A 16,467-nucleotide genomic window follows, 5' to 3' on the forward strand; every position below is an offset into this window, starting at 1 on the left:
CCGCTCCACCGCCGGCGACGACCCCTGCACCCTCCCCTGTCTCCTCGCTCGGTTCCCCCTCCCTCCCCCCGCCCCCGAGCGCCATTGCTATACAAAAAAAAGATTACTAATGGCGCACCTCTCTGGGGTGCGCCATTGCTATTCAAAAAAAAGATTACTAATGGCGCACCTCTCTGGGATGCGCCATTGCTATACAAAAAAAAGATTACTAATAGCGCACCGCGTGTGGATGCGCCATTGCTATCAAAAAAAATTCTAATGGCGCACCGCTCGGTGGTGCACCATTGCTAACCCTTCCCCCCACAAAAATCCCCAGTCCCCTTTCTATCTCTCACCCGCCCACTGCCCCGCCGCAACCCGACCCGTACTGCGCCCGCCCCCGCGCCCTGTGCAAACCGCCGCCGCCCCCGCACCTTCCCACTTCCCCTCCCCTCGCTGCTTCACCCGACTAGGTCGTCGCCGTCACCGCATCGTCCCCGCGACCACCGTCGTCCCCGCACCCCACCAAGGAGTCCAGGAGCTCACCGCGGATCGAGGTCTTCTTCCACCTCCGGCCACCGCGGCCTCACCGTCGATCCGGGTCACCCCCGGCCCCGCACGAGCTCGCCATCGTCTTCCTCTCGGTGAGCTGCATCGGTTCCCCTCCCCCCCCTTCGATTTCGTCGCCGTAGACTGTCGCACCACCGCGCCCCAGCTCCTGGTTGCCCCCCCCCGTGGTCGTGCTCCCCTCGGCCCCTGGCCGCGCCATTAGTCTAAATCTTGTTGATTGTTTGTCTGTTTGATTAATATAATATACACGGTGCATTGCTTAAGTTCATGTTCATACTGTTTAATTTCCAGTAGGAATAGAGGTGAAATAAAGTCCCAGAGAATTTTATCTGAATCAGAGGGAATTTGCCTGCACTGAGATATCTTTTGATCTGGAGATCGTCATGGTGTTTGAGGAGCAGTTCAGCAATGCCTCTCTCTCGCAGAGGACGGCGTAGTTGACCTTTTGCCATTTTGCTTGGAAATAAAACGGGTTTTTGAAAGTCTAGATAATGCTTCAGATGGTCTCTCTCAAATCTTTTATTTTCGTTCTTTTATGTGTGAAAGTTTCAGTGCATGGTTGATTTCATCGAAACTTGAAAAATAACACTGTAACATTTCTTCAGGTTTGACTTGTCACCATCTCGGAAGACCTTGGAGAAATCCCTCACAGAAGGTGAGATAGAGATACATGACTTTCCTACTTTGACCTGTCAGAGCGCTTTTCCGTGCTTAATTTGGAGATTTATGTATCTAGAGTTTGGTAGTTTCTTGAAACTTCGTTGCTATAAAACTAGGAACAAGGATGCTGAAGTGCCTTGCTACAGGGTTGTGTGGGTCAATTTATCAATGTTTTGACTCTGATCTTGAACTACAGGGTTGCAATGTTTTGGTATCAACACTTGTAAAAAAATTAGCAGGAGAATGAAGATTATAGAAAAAATGTCTTAGTAGTGGTAAACAAGCATATAATCCCTCCCAGGTAGTAACAATAACTTTATTGAGGGGATGGTTAAGCAATGCTAGAAAAAGATAACATGATGAAATTAAAGTTACACAAACTTATGAAGGTGGGGCTGTATCTTTTTTTGAGAAACACCGCAACAAGAACAGTTTCAGTACTTTTTGTAGCAATGACAAACATTCTGATGATTTTGTTGGTCAAGATTCATATCCAAATAATTGTACAGCTGCCTACATCGCTGCTGGCGCAGTCACATATTAAGCCAGCTTAAACCAGAGGGACACTTGAGCTTGCGCTAGATTGTGGTCACATGCCAAGCTAGCTTAAACCAGAGACACTTGAGTTTGTGCTAGATTAATGTATGTAGCTGTTTAATTTAAACTACCTGATGCATGCAACTATCAGTATTCTACAATCTACATATGCTTGTGTGGTTGTGTTTGTGCCCATAAAACTGAAGATCTGAAATCTTTTTTGTTTAAAGTACCAGCCAATTTTCTAGGTTATGCATTCTGAAAATCTTGTGTCATTTGGTTCAGCAAATGATCTTGTCTTTGTCAATGGCTCACTACAAAAAAGAAAACTTCTTCTTTCATTTGTCACTGCTAAGAAAGATACACTGGAAAAAGGTTCTCCTTATATTATGCTTTCTTCCGTTTATGAACAACGGAAAAGATAGGACTGAAGTGCCCTTAATTTGGAGATTTATGTATCTAGAGTGTGCAGAATTCTTTTCAGGTGTTGCAGTATGGATTTTAGTATGAGTCGTGTGTTGAACTATGTAGTGCCTCTACACTTGAACTGTATGTTGAGCTGCTAACACTGAGTAGTTTTGAGCTGTTTTACGTCGAATATGAGTTTTCCGAACTGTTTTACCTCTTAGCTTCCAATTCTATAGTCCTGGAATCTGTTAGATATGTTGGAAAGAACTGGAATGTAGATCTGGAATGTTTCTTAGCCTGCAAGTACAAGTGAACAACTTGCTGCTATTAGATCTGGAATGGAAGCTCACATAAGTTGAGCTGCTTTTTGTCCATATGAAAGCAGAGGACCATATGGTCTGTGGCCTTTTCATCCATATGAAAGTAGAGGCACATTGTGGTGCTAGTTTGCTGGGTTTTGTCTCCGACCATCGTGTCGTGATGATTTTGCAGGTACCCCGAGAGGCCCTTGAGTTTGCCGGAATGTCGATTAACTTCCGTTCCGGCAAATTCGGGTACTCCATATGTCCTATTTTCAGCAAAGGTCATGCTGAAATTTTCCGTGAATTTTAGCATGACTTTGCTAAAAATAGGACATATGGGGTACTTGCGACTAATGCATGGGCCGGGGTATCTTAGTACTTAATTAAGTAGGATCAACTGCCCCTTTATTCTTGCTGCATTAAACCATAGGTGGCAATAGAGCCAAGTGATTAGGCCCAACTTAGAATTCTCCTTCCCTTTTCTTGATAGGGTATATTATTAGAAGATACCCATATATATCAGTCAACCTAGGGTGCCTCGGCATCGATAAACCCTAAATGATGAAAACTTAACTTAGCATTTAGGGTGCCTCAGCGTCGACAAACCCTAAATTATAAAACCTTGGCTTTTAGGGTGCCTCGGTGTCGATAAAAACCTAAATGATGAAAGCTTAGGCTTTTAGGGTGCCTCGGCGTCGACAAACCCTAAATGATAAAAGCTTAGCTTTTAGGATGCCTCGGTGTCGACAAACCCTAAATGATGAGACCATGATCTTGTTCCTTGACAATAACCAACTTTTTGACCAAACTTTTTTCCTATTTAGAGCGAAACATGGCCCACAACGATGAGGCCGGCGGTTCGGGCGGCAAGGCATTCTGGGAGCTGTCCCAGGAGATGGAGGAAGAACCTCACCGCTATGAGGACGCCGCGGAAGACACCGATCCTGACTACACAACCCCTAGTGGCGTCGGGGATGACACCACTGATGGTGCCGCCGAGGATGCCACCACTGATGATGGCAGCGCACGCACAGATGGCAGCCAACCGAAGAGGCAACGGAAGGACCGGCGCCCGAACGTGCTCGGCACCGTCAAGGAGGAATTTACTGAAGTGAACTGCGACGGGGATCCAACGGCGCCCAAAGAATTAGTCAAGGGGTACTCAGTTCAGCTCGCGTGCATTCTCCGGAGCACCGTCTCGATCAACACCGAGAACCTAAGGCATAAGGACCGAGGGAATTTGCGCAACCTCCTCTTCACGAAGCTGCACGAACGATACAAGTTCCCCGCTGACTTTGCAAACACACGCCTCTCAGGGAATAAAGTGAACAGTGCCGCCCTCACGAAGATGAGCACGGCCCTGTCTACTTGGAGAAGCGCGGTGAAGAGAATGATTAACAAAGGTGATAGTTATAAGAAGATCAAGGCGAAAAATCCATCGATCAGCGAAGATGACTACAAGGAGTTCAAGATCAAGTGCGAGAGCGGCGCATCCGAGGAATAAAGTCAGTGGGGGAAAGAGATGCGGGACTTGAACTTAGGGGTACACAAACTCGGTCCCGACGGTTACAGAGTGGCGGAACCTATATGGGACAAGGAGGATGCGGAGCGTGCCGAGCAAGGCCTACCGCCCTGCTTCGAGAAATACCGTGAGAAGCAGACCAGGAACTATGTCAGGGCCCGGTACAAGGAGGACCGGGTAACAAAGGAGCTTACCATGGATCCGAAGACCAAGGCGCTTGAGCGTGTTCTGGTAAGGAATACACCCCCGCGTAATTAGCTCCATATGGTTGCATTCTGATTAATGAAGCCAAATTTCTAAATGGTTCACATTCCTTCCACAGGAGACTGAAAGCAGTAGCGCGGGGTCATCTCAGAGCTCCTCTTGGGACAACACTCTAAATAAGGCGTTGAACATAATAAAAAACAATGATAAGCTCAGTAAGCCGTTGTCAGCTGGTCGTGTGGCCGGCAAAGGCTTGTCCACAAAATGGTCGTCATACTATAACGCTGGTGGGCGAAAGGAGAAAAAGACCAGCTCGAAAAGCCAGTCGCGCGAGGTTCAATAACTCAAGGCACAAGTGGCGCGGATTCCGGAGATTGTCCAAGAGCAAGTGCAACAACAACTGGGAACGACGCTCACTGCCATTGTGCCTACCTTGATTCAGGGGCTGCAGACGTGGATTGCGGGCGGCCAACAGGGGCCGCCCCCGGTTCCCAGCTTCACGGCCAGCAACTCGCACAACGCGCAGGCGGCGTCATTGGTGTCTCCGGCGGAGGCGGTATTGGTGTCTCCGGCGCCGGCACGGGCATTGGAGCTTAATGCACCCGGGTGTACGCCGGCCGGCACCTCGGCAGCAAGCGTCCCCTCCGTCAGTTGCACGCCCGCCATTGGCGGTGCCTCGACATTAGCCGAGCTCGACGCCATCACGGTAACTAAGCCTCTCGGCCGATGACTTCATCTCCTTGCCTTTGACTGGGCATCCCTGACGCCCTACATGTTTTTGCAGGGCGCCGCCGACGTTCCATGCACTCTCCTGCACTTCGTGGGCGGTAGTTGATCGATGTCGCCAAGGGCAGAATCGTTCAACCGGGCAACCCCGTGTTCCATGATAATCCGATGCCACCCATCGTGTATAGGGTTGAACTGGTTCGGGTGCTGCCAGGCTGCGACGAGTTGTTACCTCCGATTCGACCCGCTGGGGCCGACGAAGATGATGTGATGACCCTCAGCGCCTGCGTAAGCTGGCCCCTGCTTTGGCCGAAGAGCCAGATTCGTTTGGGGGCGGGGGACACCACCCCACAGACAACACCGCCAGTCGTGTCGGCGCCAAGCCATGGCAAGACCGCCGCAACGCTACCGGACATGCCAAACATCCCTATGGCACAGGATCCGGACATGCATATGGCACAGGATCCGGACGACGACGACAACGACGACGGTACATTTACCAACGTCGATAAGTACTTTGCCGAACATGGGTACAGTGACGAATTCTTCGGGCCTCCTTCTCAAGAACCCAACTCTGAAAAAGACGACCGCGATCTAGCTGGTACCGCGGAGAAACCCAATTGCAACAGGCGTCGTCTGGCGTTCAGTTCTCAGGAGACGCCTCCAGCTGCCGCCTTCACCGAGCCTCGGATAGCCGAGGTGCGGAATATTATTAGCCCCAACACACTCAAGAAGGCGGTCTCTGAGCAGAACTCGATCCCATTACAGCAGATGAGGAAGAAGGGACGGAAACGAAAGAATAACAAGGGCGGTGCGAGCCAGCCGGCATCGAGTACGATCCGTGCTCAGGACGGGCCACCTTCACCTAAGGATATCTCGAGGAGGGTGCATGTGGCGGGTAGGCCGATGCTACCGACTAATCTGTTCAATACTGCAACCGGTGCTATGCGGAGTCTGCATGACAGTGTTCTTTCTTTGGAGAAGCGGCGTCTCTCCGAGAATGATGTGGCATACCCGGTTTTCGTGGCCAAGGTGCCAGAGGGCAAGGGCTTTGTGGATAGCGCCATCGGGGGTACGATCGTCCTGCGGTTTGATGACATCTTCGCTATGTTTAACCTTCATCCGCTGCACTACACCTTCGTTCGGCTATTTTCGCTGAGTATGGAGATGCGGATCATTAGAGACAAGACCCCGGACATCGTGATAGTCGACCCCTTCTACATGCATGCCAAGATCTTGGGCAGCGCTGGGGACCGGCAAGTCGCGAGTTCATACCTCGAAGGCGTCATTCTGGCAAACCCAGAAAAGAATAACTTCCTCGTGCCTTACTTTCCCGAGTAAGTCATCCCCTCACCGCCCCGTAACATATGATTTCTTAGATTTCGATCGTTCTTTTTTTTTCTAACATTCCGTGTTTTGTGCGGTGACACACATTGCACACTCATCCTCTTAAGCCTGAAATATTCCATGGCCACGTATTTCGACCCGGACCGTCAGTCGAAGAAAGACTACACAAATATCAAGAAAGTTCTTGATGATGTTCTCCCCGGCTACGCCAGATCTGGAGGCACCTTCAGCAGGCCAGTTCGTAGGTACGGCAAGCACATCTTCACCCACAATACGACGTTCCCCTGCGTTAAGCAGCCGCCTGGCGGTCAGAAGGATGCCTACTACGCCCTCCATCACATGCGGGCGATTGTACGGGACCATAATCACCTTCTGCTACCAAATAATCTCAAAGATTGGGCCGCATGCTTGTCGGCAATCCAGGACGCGGACATCACACAAGAATTCTTTCGCATCCAGTCGGAGTTTGCGGAAATCATCCATCAAGATGTCCTTCGTACCTCGGGGCAGTTCTATCTCAGACATCAACCGTCCAACAGTGAGATAGAAACAACGCTACAAATGCAGGCTGACAACGCCCGCGATTTCATGACCATCACAAAAGACGGCGGCTTTATCCACGCTCCGGTCCCTGAGTCGAGTCAAAAGTAGTGATGCTATGTAGTTCTGAAATGTCGATTGGCTCATTTGTAATATTAAACTTTAATGAACTTGTATGTCTCTTTGGTTTGGACAGTCGTTCAACTTATATGTAATCGATGCTATTTATTAGTAGGACCATGAATCGTGCTATTAATGTGTTGCTTTTCTCTTCCGATCCTTTTGTTGCATACTTATATATTGCTTATGTATTGTCTATGAATTGCTACTAACGTTTTGTTTGGCTAGTGCATAGAGATGTCATCGTATGTCGTGTACAAGGGTAAGGTTCCCGGAGTCTACGACGACTGGGAGGAGTGTCGGAGACAGGTTCACCGTTTCAGCGGTAACAGTTACAAAGGGTACACCACTAGGGCGGAGGCGGAAGCTAGATCCGCGCGCTATCTAGCGGGAGAGAGGAGGGAGCGGAGGAGGAACCGGATGAAGACCAGTTTCATCGCGATGATGCTAATCGTGATGACCGCAGCTCTCTTCTATGTGATGGTAGTTTAGATGATCAATATCGACTTGTAATGTGAAGCCAAACTCGCTACTCGCGGTTTCGAGACTTGTAATGTTCTAACTTTGTTCGGTCTTTTGAATTCGGAGACTAATATGATGAATTGTATTCGGAGACTAATCTTCTATTGTATTCGATAACTCTGCTGTTTATATGTTGTGTTGTCTATATTCTGTGCAGTAATATGTTTTATAACCTGTGCAAATATCAGAAAAGGAAAAAAATTCCTAATATTCATACTAGTGGCGCACCACCCAGCACTTTAGTGGCGCACTGCAAAACAGGTGCGCCATTAGTAGGCAAAACAGGTGCGTCACTAACAGGCTTTTTCCTAGTAGTGACAATAAGATATTGACATTAGGATTTGCATATTTTAACAGAATCTGGGAGTCTTGACGCGGTGATTTTTCTTCCTTGCCGGGTACGGTTTCGACGCGTACAGCCACAAGGCACATCGGCCGCATTACCCAGGCTTCAGTTAAGAGCGCAAAACGCAAAGCGTCTAAACCAATAGACAAGCCTATATATGTTCATGGCCACTACATTTCTAGCACAGAAAATGCCCCGTCCTGGCACCTGCCAAAATCCTATTTTTCATACGTGAAGCGCAAGCTTATATGATGGACCAAACACGCATACACCTGGCACTTTTTTTTTTCATGAAAGCTTACATTTATATTTCACTTTCAGATATTAATACTCCTACAATTTCTCTGTGGTCAGCAGATCCAAAGCTTTACTGAATCATTAGCTACAGCAAACCCAAATAAAGAATTTCTCAAAGGAAGTGCTTTGCAAAATACCAAATGCATAAAGTCAACTAGAGATCACACCAGTAACAAGTCTGACTGAACATTTTAGTACACTAGCAGGTTGACGATATGCACTAAGATTTTGGATAATAATAATAACTGATTGGTATGGATAAGAGGGCCTATTACAGTACAATTTAGCCCCATGAAACTAAGACATGTCCAGAACAACAACCAGTGGTAGGCAAACAAGAATAAGGGTAATAACATTCTTTGAAAATCCGTTCTTTGAAAATGAAATAATGCTGATGTTTACCAGGCATTGCTCTGAACTGGAAATCAAGCAAGCAGGAGTACAAGCACCAACAAATAGGGGGGCCATGATTGAAGCAGATTCAGAGGTGCACAGACAAATTGTTCAGATGAAAGAAGAGCCAGTTTTTGGGAGGAAACACAGGGTGGTTTGAAGGTAAAGCTACTACCCCTCAGCATCTGCTAATGGCTCCGAGAATACAGGAACATAGGGTAGAAATTTCTGTACACTGTTTTTCTCAAGATTAATGATACAGCCAACTTTCTGATGCCACATGTCATATGATACCAAGGTATCACCTCCATACCGAGCCAGGAAAATTGTGTCGCAATCTGGATGAATCTCAACCACCCTGTACTTCTCCTCAGTCATGCTCATAAGCGTATCGATGCTGGCAGTATGCTTCAGGACCCATTGTTTACTGTCACAATCCTTGAGGCACCAGAGTGCTATCTCAGAAACTAGGATTTCATTGTTATTATTTACAGGAGCTACAACATAGTGTAAGCACCCCTGCGACAATCCAATAGTACCAAATTTTGAACCGTACGGCACACGGATAGTCTTCCACACTTTCCCCTCCATGTCCACCCCCACCAGCACATACTCGCCGTTGATGTCCTCCAGGTTACCCATGATGTACAGCATACCACCGACAAAGACACATTTACTCCTGAACAGGGTAGCTTTCTCAACTATCCCACTGTCTCTATGAATCCAGGCTCCTGTGCGAGACGAGTAGATGTTCACTCATGTGATCAAAGTTTTCGGAAAGGTCCGCTCGAAACAAAGAACATGGAAATGGGACGAGACTGCTGGATCGAAAGCCAGGCCTGCGGTATTGTTAAGTCTGTTCATCGTCTCCTGCGTTTGAGGTTGAGGTGGCAGCTCCACCCACCTCCCGGTGGCGGGATTGCACACAACAAAGTGGTAATCATGCCTGTTGCTGTTGTAGCGGCGGTAGAGAAGGAGGCCATTGCAAGCGTCCACCTGGGTGATGCCCTCACCCTTGTTAGGATGCAGGTAAGGGAGGGAAGGGTCGAAGGAGGCTGCGCCGCCGGAGAAACCGGCGAAGTGGTGACGATACCCGCTGCTGCAGAAGGTCGTGTAGAGGAAGCCGTCAAGGGTCTGGGGTAGCTTCTTGTGGTTGGCGGGGTCGGCGATGAGGTCGCGCCAGAGCACTGAGACGCACTTGAAGCGGTGGACGGATCTGGCTGGGAGGCGGGAGAGGATATCCAGGATGAGGTCGACGTTGAACAGGCTGGCCACCCCCATCGCCGTCGCCTGCGGATGGTCGTCCAACCTCAGCTTGGTGTTCCTCTCGAAGATCTCCCCCTTCTCCGCCTCCTCCATGGAGCTCGGCTTGGTGTTCCACTCCAAGATCTCCCCCTTCTCCGCCTCCTCCATGGAGGAGGAAGGGCTAGGCAGGGGACACGGTCAGGTCAGATCTGCAAATGGAGAGAGGAAAACATGGATCTGGCTGCGAATAATTAACCCAATGGTGGTGGTGGTCCTCTAGGGAGTCGGAAAGTTACCTTGGTGTGGTTTACGACAGCGACGGGTGCCGGCGGTGAACGGGGATGCGACCGGCGGCACTTCACTTCTCAGAGGACAGTGGGAAACAACAGCACGGACGCTGAAGTTAGAAATAGGAAATGGGGATGCTTGGATTGGATAGTCATAGATGAGAAATGCTACACTTATGGCACACATTTACGCACTCACCTTACGGACAGGACGTGGCCTCATACAGTTGAATATATAATCAAGTAGTTGTCCTCACCTCACCTCACTCAGTCGCATAGAAATTTGCCATGTCAGTATGTAGGCATCTTTCTGTAGCAACCTATCCGTAGGCGTAGTATTATTGGTCATAGATACAAACACAAAAATGACATGTATGTAAGAATTCACAACTTTCAAAATAACCTTTTTCCAAACATGACTAGAAGGAAACGTGAGCCTTGTTGTGCCATTTTTAATCAATGAAGAGCAACATATATAGAAGTACTCCAATCATTTAACAAAAGCAAATAATTTCAATGCCACCACAAACTAAGAGAAAAAACCTAGTCCATCGCCACCTTCTAACTAACCTCCCCCCCCCCCCCAACTAAGTTTCTGCATTTAGGCCTCCCTATCCGTGTCCACAAACATGACTAGAAGGAAAAGTGCGCCTTGTTGTGCCATTTTTAGTCAATGAAGAGCAACATATATAGAAGTACTCCAACCGTTTAACAAAAGCAAATAATTTCAATGCCACCACAAACTAAGAGAAAAAACCTAGTCCATCGCCACCTTCTCACTAGCCTCCCCCAACTAAGTTTCTGCATTTAGGCCTCCCTATCCATGTCTTATTTTCCAAAAACTGTCTTCTGTTCTCGTGTAACTCCTTTTCACTTAGAGAGTTCCAAAGAGAGCATTGATCAGAAGTTTATTTCACCCAAACAAAACCATAACAGAATATTGGATACAACAATGTGTTAGCTACGTACATATGGTACTCGGGCCAACTTCAACGCGCGACCCCAAATGATCCGGTCGCGTAACGGACACAAAAACGGCCCAACACGCGGGAGCAAATGAACAAATGTTTGTTTTTGTCCACCGCCGATCCATTCTCGGTTCAAATTTGAGCCACGTTTGTGTCGAAGCGGACAGTGCGCGGACGCGTGAGACGCACGCCCTTATCCTCCCCTGGCCCACCCATTGGGGACACAAACACGCCTGCTTTCCCCCTCATTCCCAAAAACCTCCCGCGCTCCCCCTCACCTCCCTCCTCCATGGCCGGCGCCCCGAAGAAACCTGACGACCCGGCTGCCACCACCGAGTGCCCCATGACGAAGAAGAAGGGCCCGAAGAAACCGCGGTCATAGCTCATGCTGGAAGAGGTCGCGTGGCCCGACATTGAATTGGCCAAGAGGAGGGTTCGTCGGACCACTGCGTCGTATAAGAAAGCCGTTGCCGACTTCTCTGCTGAGGCCGCGGCCTCGCAGCACAAGCCCGCCATCGACGAGAACGAGGCCATCCTTGCCAAGGCCATGTCGGAATGACGCAGGCCCTCGTCATGCTATGGTTGTGCCGACCCGGCCTAGCAATAAGCTCCTCCATAATACCGCAGACGGCCAGTTTCCATCCGCCGCGGCAGCATGCTCAGACCTGGTTCTCCACGTCGCCTAACGGCAGCGTGATCGCGCCGGCCACCCCCGCCCAGCCGATCGTCATCGACCTCAACGTCACACTTGGGTACAGTGGCGCTGGCCAGTCCTCCGACGGGATGCACAGGAAGCAGCCCCGATCTATTCCTAAGGCCAACCTTCCCGGCACCCACAACCTATTTGACGAAATGCCAATCCCGATGCCGGCGGCCGACGAACCTGACTACAACATGTTCGTCGAGAATGTCATCTTCGAGGGTCGTGGCCAAGCCTTCCACCCCGCCGGCCAAGGACAAGGCTACGATCCCGACAAGACCCAAAGCTAAGACGGTCGCGGCCATGATTGTGCCGACCACTATGGTGTCCACGAAGAAGAGGCCGACAACCATGGCAACTCATGGCATGAGATGAGGACATGTATTGCGAAGATGAGGAAGAAGAGGTCGAGACTGCGGAGGAGCCATTGTTTATCGATGAGCTCACCCAAAAAGCCGACGAACAAAGGAGGAAGCAAAGCATTCGCACGAAATCATACACCAAAGAAGAGGACACGTTGATTTGTAAGAGTTGGATGGAGATAGGCCAAGATCCCAAGACCTGTTCCGAACAAAAAGGATCGGTTTTTCGGACGAGAGTTCATACAACGTTTCATGAACGGAGAAAGTTGCGCCAGTTGTTTGAGCAACCGTGGCATAAACTCAATCCAAAATAGATGTGTTGCTGAATCTTGGGACACACGTTGAGGGATCTGATCGTGTTCAGTAGTAGCGCACCAAGATTCAGCAACACCCCCTCTATACACCTCATAATGCACCGAGTTCAAAAAGAAACCACTTGAAAGTACTCCCTCCATTTCATAATATAGTGCGTCCGCACTTTTCGAGATTTAATTTTGACTGTAAATTTAACAAACAAGACCAACTGCTGCGGGAGCAAAAATTATACCACTGAATTCATATTGAACCCCCGCCGCAGTCAGTTTCTACGGTCAAACTTGAGTCTCGGAAAACGCGAGCACACTACATTGTGGAACGGAGGGGGTAAAAACGACAAATTTGACCTATGAACGAAAAAAATTCATAACTTGAACTGTCTTTGAAAAAATTTCGCTTCACTGACCCTTTTGTGTAGCGCCCGACACATAGGCGTCACACTATATTGTGCAACGCCTAATTGATAGGCGCTACACGTCTGACCAGTATCACATTCTAAACTGTCTGAAAATTGCTAAGTGTGTAACGCTTAAGAGCTAGGCGCTACACCATACAGTGTGGCGCCTAGCGTCTAGGGCTACACAATCGGGGTCTTTTGTTTTGCTTCGCTAAGCTGTCACGAGCCGACTAGAAGTGTCGCGAGTTTTAATAATGACTGGCTGGCCGAATGCTCTTTCTTTCTTGCTCGGTGCGACGGGGAAAAAGAGATGCGGGTATAGAGGGAGGCAGCCAGTAAAAGTGCCTCGGTCAACACGCCCAACCAGACATGCAACCTATTACAGCTAAGGGCATGCATGCAGCGAGTTAAATGGCTGCAATTAATTAATCCAGAGCCCGTGCATGCAATTTATTACGGCTGCACCTTGACATTGGCTTTTGGGACTTTCTACCCGCGGCACCTCTCGGCGGGGCTCGCGACAGCGCAGTGAAAATCAAAACTCCCGATTGTGTAGAGCTCTTAGGCGTTACATGTTAACTTAGCTATTTTTAGATAGCTCAGGATGCGAGGCTGGTCAAACGTGTAGCGCCTGTCAGTTGGGCGCTGCATAGTGTTGTGTGACGCCTCTGTGTCGGGCGCTACACGAAAGGTCAGCGGAGTGAAATTTTTTCAACGACAGTTTAATTTGTGAATTCTTTTCGTCCACAGGTCAAATTTATCATTTTTGCCATCGGAGGGAGCACCAAACAAGAAGAGCAGGCAGTTTCACTACACCGGCAGTTGAAGCAATGTCTGCTGCGACAAAATCATGATACGGAGATTCACCCTCGGGGAAGAACTTACGAACCCAGAAACAAAAACAAGAAACATGTCAGTCATTGTCTCTGCCAGGTCCTTCATAGCATGAAGCCTATACACGTGCAATGGAAGTATCCGACATAGGATCCGCCTTTGTCACTTTAGTCCAAGCCGTAAACATGAGCTCAAACCTATGGTACATTGTTCGATACGGCCAAATCACAAGAGCGACTTCCACATACCACTACAACACGGTTGTCAATAGGAGGCATTTTGGCGAGGGCGTTTCTATAGATGCCTCCAAACTGTATATAAGAAGGCGTATCTAGAAAATGCCTCCGATTGAATGAAGCTTTCAGGGCATCTTTTGAAATTGCCACCAAACAAACATACTGAGGCGTTTCTGGAAATGCCTCCGGCTAGATTTCGAGGCATTTCTGAAAAATGCCTCCGATCGATACCCTTTCGAGGCATTTTCTTCAAATCGCCTCAACGCCGGCCACGCGTACAGAGCCGGCACGGCAGATTTCTGGATTTTTTGTCCAAAAGGACCCCTGGCCAGCGGAATTGTCAAAAAGGACTACCCGTGGATAAATTTGACAAAAAAGACCCCCTGGGCCGTGGCGGCAGGTGCGGCAGGCGACACGTGGCACCTGTCGCCATGCCAGGAGGCGGCGGGCCCTGCCGCCACCGCAGGATGCGGCCACCCAGCCGAACGGGAATCCCAACTACTCACCGCGCTGCGACGGAACAGGGCGGGCCAGGTGGGCCCTGCCGCCACGGGCGGAGGCGGCCTCTCCTGGGCGTGGTCGCTGGCTGGCCGACAGGCTGCGGGCCCCGCCAGTGGGCCTCGCCGCCACTGCCGGAGGCGGCCTCTCCTGGCGCGCTGGCTGGCCGACACCCCTGACCACTGATGGCGCTGATTCCCATGACAGCGACCTGACGACGCTAATTCCAACGACGGGAAATGGACGCTGATGTGCTGCTGCTTTTCCCGGGAATCACTCCTGCTTTTCTTCTGTCCGGGAATCACTCCTGCTTTTGCTTGTTCTGCTTGAGTGGGTGCGACGGCACTGCGGAAGGAATCCTAGGCTGCGGGAACCTGTTGTGCCGACAGTACAGGGATCGTAAAATTTCGTATGTTCGCGTTTATTTTCTGGCCATCATTTGTCGTCTGAGCCTATAAAAGGAGACACCGAGGCTCTCGTCATCTTCGTCCAGCCATCCTCGAAATCGCCACTGCGCAAAGTGTGTAACACATTTTTCTAGCCGGTATGAGTTTGCCTTGCTCGGATCAAAGCATTAGGCCGAGGAAAATGAAGAATGCAAGTTTGCCTCCGGGGATGGCAGTCCTGCGGTGTTGGTGTGGCGATCTTTGTGAAAGATCGTGGATGTCGCCTAGAGGGGGGGGGTGAATAGGCGCTTTAAAATAATTACGGTTTAGGCTTGAACAAATGCGGAATAAACCTAGCGGTTAATTTGTCAAGCACAAAACCTACAACAACTAGGCTCACCTATGTGCACCAACAACTTATGCTAAGCAAGAAAACCTACTTAGGTGATAGCAAGATAAACAACTAAGTGATAACAAGATATATGACAAGAAACAATATGGCTATCACAAAGTAAAGTGCATAAGTAAAGGGTTCGGGTAAGAGATAACCGAGGCACGCGGAGACGACGATGTATCCCGAAGTTCACACCCTTGCGGATGCTAATCTCCGTTTGGAGCGGTGTGGAGGCACAATGCTCCCCAAGAAGCCACTAGGGCCACCGTAATCTCCTCACGCCCTCGCACAATGCAAGATGCCGTGATTCCACTAAGGGACCCTTGAGGGCGGTCACCGAACCCGTACAAATGGCAACCCTTGGGGGCGGTCACCGAACCCGTACACTTTGGCAACCCTTGGGGGCGGTCACCGGTACCCGTCAAATTGCTCGGGGCGATCTCCACAACCTAATTGGAGACCCCGACGCTTGCCCGGAGTTTTACACCACAATGATTGAGCTCCGAACACCACCAACCGTCTAGGGCGCCCAAGCACCCAAGAGGAACAAGCTCAAGGGCACCAAGCACCCAAGAGTAATAAGCTTCTCAACTTGTAACTTCCACGTATCACCGTGGAGACCTCAAACCGATGCATCAAATGCAATGGCAAGGGCACATGGAGTGCCCAAGTCCTTCTCTCTCAAATCCCACCGAAGCAACTAATGCTAGGGAGGAAAATGAGAGGAAGAACAAGAAGGAGAACACCAAGAACTCCAAGATCTAGATCCAATGGGTTCCCCTCACATAGAGGAGAAGGTGATTGGTGGAAATGTGGATCTAGATCACCTCTCTCTTTTCCCTCAAAAACTAGCAAGAATCCATGGAGGGATTGAGAGTTAGAAAGATCGAAGAAGGTCAACAATGGGGGAAGAACACGAGCTCAAGAGATGAAGTAGAATGGGGAAGAAGACCCCCTTATATAGTGGGGGGAACAATCCAACCGTTACCCCCACTTCAGCCCCGCAGAGAGCGGTACTACCGCTTGGCCAGCGGTACTACCGCTTGCCCCTATAAGCGGTACTACCGCTCCCCCTCGCGGTACTGCCGCTGGGCCCAGAGCGGTACTACCGCGGTGGCAGGGCGGTACTACCGCATACGAGCGGTACAACGGCCCCCACTGCCGTGGCTAGTACCGTAAAACCCGACACGAAAAAAGACCCCTCGAATCGAGGCGGTACTAGCACGAGACCGCAGCGGTACTACGGCTGGGGGCTACCAGCGGTACTACCGCTCAGGAGCGGTACTACCGCTCTAGAGCGGTACTACCGCTTGTAGCACCCAAGCGGTACTACCGCTCCGGCCCGCGGTACTACCGCTAGGAAACCAAAACT

At 49.8% G+C, this 16,467-nt stretch overlaps 1 pseudogene; it reads right to left on the minus strand.

Annotated features, from left to right (window-relative positions):
• Positions 1–8,294: 8,294 nt before the first annotated feature.
• Positions 8,295–10,197, minus strand: LOC123168140 (putative F-box protein At5g42430; annotated as a pseudogene).
• Between the last annotated feature and the right edge of the window lie 6,270 nt (positions 10,198–16,467).

The sequence above is a fragment of the Triticum aestivum genome, chromosome 7D, assembly GCF_018294505.1.
Source record: "Triticum aestivum cultivar Chinese Spring chromosome 7D, IWGSC CS RefSeq v2.1, whole genome shotgun sequence".
NCBI classification, from domain to species: Eukaryota; Viridiplantae; Streptophyta; class Magnoliopsida; order Poales; family Poaceae; genus Triticum; species Triticum aestivum.